Below are 7,039 nucleotides of genomic sequence, written 5' to 3' on the forward strand. Positions count from 1 at the left end.
GAGAGTTAGAAACATCAATGAGAGAGAAACATCGACCAGCTGCCTCCTGCACACTCCCCACTGGGATTGTGCCCGCAACCAAGGTACATGCCCCTGACCGGAATCGACCTGGGACCTTTCAGTCCGCAGGCCGACGCTCTATCCACTGAGCCAAACCGCTTTCGGCATGAGTAAATAATTTTTGACGAAGGAGCCACAGTCATACAATGGAGAAAAGAAAGTCTCTTCAATAAATAGTGCTGGGAAAATTGGAAGAATGGAAGAAGATATTTGGAAACAAGACCTCCAATAAGGGGTTTATATCCAAAATATATAAAGAACTTATATAAATCAACAACAAAAACAAACAATCCATTTAACAAATGGGCAGAGGACCTGAATAGAAACTTCTCCCAAGAAGACGTACGAATGGCCAACAGATGTATGAAAAGATGTGAAATTTCACTAGCTATTATGGAAATGCAAATCAAAACTACAATGAGATACCACCTCACACCTGTTTGATTGGCTATTGTCAACAAGTCAAGTAAGTGTTGGAGAAGTTATGGAACACTTATACACTGCTGATAGGAATGTAAACTGGTATAGCCACTGTGGGAAACAGTATCAAGATTCCTCAAAAAATTAAGAATAGAGTTACCATATGACCCAGCAAACCCTCTTTTTAGTATCTATCCGAAAAATTTGAAAACATTTATTCGGAAAGATATATGTATCCTATATTCATTGCAACATTATTCACCGTGGCCCAGATATGGAAACCACCAAAGTGTCCTTCGCTAGATGATTGGATAAATAAGATGTGGTATATATGTATATGCAATGGAATACTACTTAGCCATAAGAAAAGATAAAATATTGTAATTTTTGACAACAGATGGATCTTGAGAATATCATGCCAAGAGAAATAAGTCAGGTAAAAAAAGACAAGAATGATATGATTTCACTATCATATAAGACAAAAAGTCATAGATACAGACAATGATGTGGTGGCCAGCAGTGGGAAAGGGTTTTGCGGGGGAGGTAGAAAGGGTAAAGGGGGTCAAATTTGTAGGGATGGAAGGAGACTTCACCTTGGGTTGTGAACACAATGCATTATACAGACGATATATTATAGAGTTATACCCTTGAAACCTATATAATTTTATTAACCAATGTCATCCCAATAAATTTAATTAAAAAATTTGAACATACAGCCCTAGCCAATTGGGCTTAGTGGATAGAGCATTGTCCTGCAGACTGAAGGGTCACAGGTTTGATTCTAGTCAAGGGTAGGTACCTCGCTTGTGGATTTGTTTCTTAGCCCTGGTCATGGAGCGCTTGTGGAAGCAACCAATCGATGTATCTCTCTCACATCAATGTTTCTCTCTCTGTGTCTTTCCCTCCCTCTTCCACTCTCTCTGAAAACCAATGGAAAAATATCCTCTGGTGAGGATTAATAAAAAAAAATCCAAAACAAATAAAAATTTGAACATACAGGAAAATACATAGAAAAATGCAAGACAAAAATCATCCTTAATCTTCTCATTCAGATCTTTCTGGATTTTTTGTGTATGCATTTTTACAATATTGGATTATATTGATTATATTGATTATACTGTGTGTGTTTTTTAATTATCACCTGAACACCTTTTTGTGTCAAATTATATTTGTGCCATTATTTTTAGTGAATGTTTAGCATGTAATAGAGTATTACTAATTTTGATAAACTACAGTTTAATTAAGGAACCCCTTATTGTTGAAGTGTCTCATGTGATGTTTGGCATATGTACACCAACAGAATCTCTGTGTAAAAGGGTATGAACATTTTAGAAGATTCAAAATGTATATTGTGTGAAATTGTCCTCTAATTTATACTATGTGAGATGGTTTATAACCTTATCTTTTATTAATCTCCTTATGCACTGTTATCACTGTGTTAAAACAGTGTTTACTATTCTTTTTAGTGAAAATATTAAGAGTATCTGATTTTTTTTTGATACTGGTAAGGTTAAATATTTTAAATATTTTGTTTTTTAAAGGTCATTCATGTTTGTTAATTGACTGAATAGCTCTTTGTTTTAACATTGTAATACTCTTTTTTTCTTTCAAAGTGTTTTTATATTACAGATATTCTTTTGTCTTACTAGTACTTGCTGTGTATGCTTTTGGTTATAATTTAACATTTGATTTTAAACTTTCACTATGTCTTCATGGTTTTTATTGTTGGTATTCTAGCATGTTAATTTTTTCTAGTTCAGAAACTTAAATCTTTTATATAATTTACACAGCTGCTCTTTATTGTTTCTTTCTTTGATGACATGCAAAGAAAATCTTTCTCAACACTAATGAATAAATATTTTTTGTACTTTCAAAGTTCATTTTAAAAATACCGTTTTTTCTTTTTTATTTTGAAATGATTTCAAACTTCCATAAAGGTTGCATTAATATTAAATACAAAGAGCTTTTCCTCCCCTAAGCCATTTAAGAGCAATTTATTAATATGATACTGATGCCCCTGAATGCTTTACCATATAATTCCTATAAAGAAGGACTTATTCCTACCTGACCAGAATGTGGCCATCAAAATCAAGAAATTAACATTTGTACATTATTTCTGTCTACCCCACAGATCTCATTATTTCCCAAATTTCTTCAAATATTTCCAGTATTGTCTTTCATAGCCAAAAGACTGCAGAGTGCATTTTGTCTCTTTAAGTCTCCTTTAATCTGAAATAGTAACTCAGTTTTTTCCTGGTTTTTATAACTTCAGAAGATTGTAGGCAGATATTTTAATAGAATATCCCTCTGTTTGGATTTTTTCTTGTTTGTTTCCTCATGATTAAATTCAGATTATATGTTTTTGGCAGGAATATCACGGAAGTGATGCTGAGTTCTTCTCATTACATCTTAGCAGGTGGTACATGATTTTAGTTTTTTCCATTACTGGTGATGTTACCTTGATCACTTGGTTAAGGTGTTGCCTGCAAGATTTCTCCATTGGGAGGTTAATCTTTTTCTCCTTTATAATCAATAATTTTGCATTTTGTGGGAAGTACTTTGTATGTAAATATCTTGTTCTTTATGCCTTTTACCCACTGATTCTAGCATCCATTATTGTTTCTTAGCTTAATTAACTTATTACTATGATAAATGGCAAGTGGTGCTTTTCTAATTCCATCATTTATTTTACATTCATCCATTGGCATTCCACTTTAAGAAATAGATTTCTCCTCTCTCCAATTATTTATATTAGTATTGACTAATATGGACTGTGTGTCACTATTTTATTATAATGGGTCATTTTTCATTACTTATGTTTATTTTGATGCTCCTATTATCTCAGGTTTGGCTGGTAGGACCTCTTCAAGCTGTTTTCTTTGTTTTTGACATGTTTCTACCATTCTGGTGAGCAGTTCTTTACTTCTGACACAATAGTATATTTCAGAGTTCTATTGTATCATTCCTGCCCTAGCCCTGGAATCACCATTTCTCCTTTTAGGTGAGAATTGATTTAGAAACCAACATGGGCACCAAGTGTGCTTATTGTTATTAGGATATTGCTACTCCCAAACCCTCTAAATGAGGATAGCTAGGAAATAAATGTATGTATCTAGATACGGAGATATACACACATTTACATCTGCATTTTTACTGTACTTATGTGTATATTGAAGACTGTGAGGTCACAGTGATTCTTCTGATTCAATAAATGGAGTTATATATATGCACACATACCTATTTTTGTATCTATTGACCTCTATATAGAGAACCACAGATTTTAGTAACTTCTCCAAATCTACCTATACCGGATTTATTCTAATTTTTTTCTTTTTATATTTAAGACGTTCATGCGAGAAAATGAGAAACTTGACTCACGTTATCCTCAATATATTTACTTATTTGATCAATTTGTGTGTATGTGTATGTGTGTAGTATGCAGTCTTTTATTGCTGCCATTCCTTAATGCAAGGCCCATTCTAACCTTATTCAGGCTCTGCACCTCACTCTGGGCTGGTAGCTGCTTCCCTGCATAGCTGCCTCTTTCACTACCACTCCTTCCCACTCCTCTCATGGTTGGTCTCCTTACCTTGTTCAGGTTGTGACACTGACCCCACCCTGTCCTCAGTCCTCTCATGGGAGTCAACCCCCCTACTGGGGCTCTGACAGTTGTGTGAGTTTGCCCCTCCTTACCAGCATGGATGCTGCCATGTTTGGCCCCACCTCATGATTTAAGTCTAAAGTTTAAAACAAAGAGTAGGGAGGGAGGGTAGAGGGAAGAATGAATTATTTTGACTTAAATCTTTTATCCATTTAGAGTTAATTTTAGAATATAGTTAGAATATGTTGAGTATTGAACCTTTTCCTTCCTACATGGTCAGATAGTTTCTTAAACATTATTGAATAATCTATGTTTTTTACAGGTTTTGAAATACTGTTTGGATCATTATTGAATTATTGGGTAATCTTGACATTTTTCCTATTCCATTGATGTATCTGTTTAAAATAGCTCACTATTTTAAATTATTATGGCTTTATATACATCTTAGTACATGGTAGAACAGACATCGTCATGTATTTCTCCAGATGAGCACTACGACTAACAAAATACAATTTTTATTATACTGGCATTACAACAAAATACTTTGGGGAAGAATTTATCCTTTTACAATATTGAATCTTTTGTTTCAGAAACACAGTATATCCATTTACCAAGTGTGTTTTTTCTTTCCTTTTTGTAGTGTTCCTTGTATGTGTTTCCTATATATGTTTCTTATATTTTACTCTAGGCCCAGTGCATGGATTCGTGCACCGGTGGGGTCCCTCAGCCTGGCCTGCACCCTCTCCCTATCCAGGACCCCTCAGGGGATGTTGGACTGCTGGTTTTGGCCCAGTCCCCACAGGCCCAGTCCAGCCAGGAGGGATCCTGATACCCACAGGCCTGATCCAGACAGGAGGGAGCCCGATCCCCACAGGCCTGATCCAGACAGGAGCGACCCCGATCCTCGCAGGCCTGATCCCCGCAGGCTGATCCAGACAGGAGGGAGCCTGATCCTGTGCATTGAGCATCTGTCCTCTGGTGGTCAGTGCGTGTCATAGAGACCAGTCGACTGGTCATTGGGTCGCGTAGGCTTTTATATATGCTAGAGGCCCGGAGCCCAAAATTGTGCGTGGGTACGGTCCCTAGGCCTAGCCTGTGATTAGGGCCATCTTTCCCGGCTGCCAGCAGTTTGCCCTGCTCCCCACTGCCACCCACCCCAGTTCCCCATTTGCCATCCAGTAATGGGAGACTGACGGCTGGGGGAGGGATTGAGAGGTCGGCCGTTCCCACCCGCTCGCCGGCCCCACCCATGCTGCGGGTCGCCCTCTGTGTGTGGGGTGATTGGCGGGGTGGGGGCCTTGGCATACCGCTGCCTGCATCCCCTGCCAACCACCCCAGTCCCCCATTCGCCATTGGCGATCAGAGCCTGTGGGCTGGGGGGAGGGACCAAGAGGTGGGCCGTTTCGCCCGCTTGCCAGTCCTGGTCCCTGCTACCACCCGCCCCAGTTCCCAGTTCGCCATTGGTGATCGGAGCCTGCCGGCTGTGGAAAGGAACCAAGAGGTGGTCAGTGCACCTCATAGTGACTGGTCGAGCGGTTGTTCTGGTTATTTTGTCGTTATGGTCTCTGGGATTTTATTATATAGGATAGATTATGTTTGTCGATTTGTTTAATATAATTAACCTTAATATTTTAATATTTGATTCATGAATATTTAGATTAATAGGGGGCATGTAAATTCTGAAATGATAGGAACAATTGAAAAATGGATTGAATTTTGGGAGACATCAGTCTTTAATGGATGGTAGTAAAGAATAACTTGGAGAGCATTTGTTAAGGCAGTGGGCACTTACTGAGGACTTACTTTGTATCAAGCATTGTGCTAGACACTAGGAATTCAACAATGAATAAAATACAGGGTTTTTCTCAATGTGATAGCAAGTTAGCAGTCAGGTAAATATGTAATTACAATGTATGGAAAGAAAGAATAATATATAAGTAATAAATCTGAGTGAATTGTTATGGAACATAACAAAAGTAGGGATTATTTTTGCCTAAGGAATTAAATAAGGCATATCAAGAGACTATAAAAGAATAACTAGGAATTTGACCTGTGGAAAAAAGGATCAAGTAATAATTACAGACAGAGAAAGTAAAATAAAATAGGGTAGTAGGTGCAATAGGGCAGGTGGAAGTCAGTCCAGAGAATAATAAATAATTTTGTATTGCTGGAAAATTGTGGGATTTAGGAAAAATAAAAAAATTTTGTGAATGATAGGAAAGGAAATTTTCTAGAATATTATGTAAGACATATCGAAATTGTAGAGAATTCACTGTATTGACCTGTCTTGTTCAATTTTCTACATGCCATTAAATATATAATGGCCAGTTTTTGTACCATTTGTCTTTAGATATGCATTTTTATTTCTTGACCTCATACTTTTATATGAATTTCTCACTTTTTTGACATATACATTTTGTTAGTAACCATAATGTGCATGTTATCGTATATATTAAAAGAGAAACATGCAAATTAACTGTCCCTCCACTACGCACAAGCGATGCCCACCAGCCAATCAGGAGCGAGTATGCAAATTAACCCAACTAAGATGGCGGCGGCCACAGAGCTGGAGCGAGCAGGAAGCTTGGGTTGCCCCCGGTGATGGAGGAGGCCAAGCTTCCCGTCTGCCCTGGCCAGTCCTGGGATATGCTCAAGGCTACAAAGTATAAATTATAGAAGATAAATAAAGCCCGGGGGGGGGGTAGGAAAGGAGAGGATGGGAGCTTGGGTTGCCGGGGGTGGAGGGGTGGACGCCATGGTCAGCCTGAAAACGGCCCTCAGCCCCTCACCCAGGCTGGCCAGGCACCACAGTGGGACCCCCACCCTGATCCAAGACACCCTTCAGGACAGACCAGCCGGCCCCCACCCGTGCACCAGGCCTCTATCCTATCTAATAAAAGAGAAACATGGTAATTAGCCGTACATCCGCTACCCTTCCCATTGGCTAATCAGGACGAT

The 7,039-nt window shown here is 38.4% G+C and overlaps 1 protein-coding gene across 3 annotated transcripts in view; it reads left to right on the forward strand.

Moving 5' to 3' along the window:
- The window catches only part of MLLT10 (myeloid/lymphoid or mixed-lineage leukemia; translocated to, 10), a 239,114-nt gene that overhangs the window by 65,682 nt on the left and 166,393 nt on the right, over positions 1-7,039 (forward strand). The gene's annotated exons all lie outside the window — the stretch shown is intronic.

This window comes from Myotis davidii, unplaced genomic scaffold (assembly GCF_000327345.1).
Source record: "Myotis davidii unplaced genomic scaffold, ASM32734v1 scaffold376, whole genome shotgun sequence".
In the NCBI taxonomy this organism is placed as follows: Eukaryota; Metazoa; Chordata; class Mammalia; order Chiroptera; family Vespertilionidae; genus Myotis; species Myotis davidii.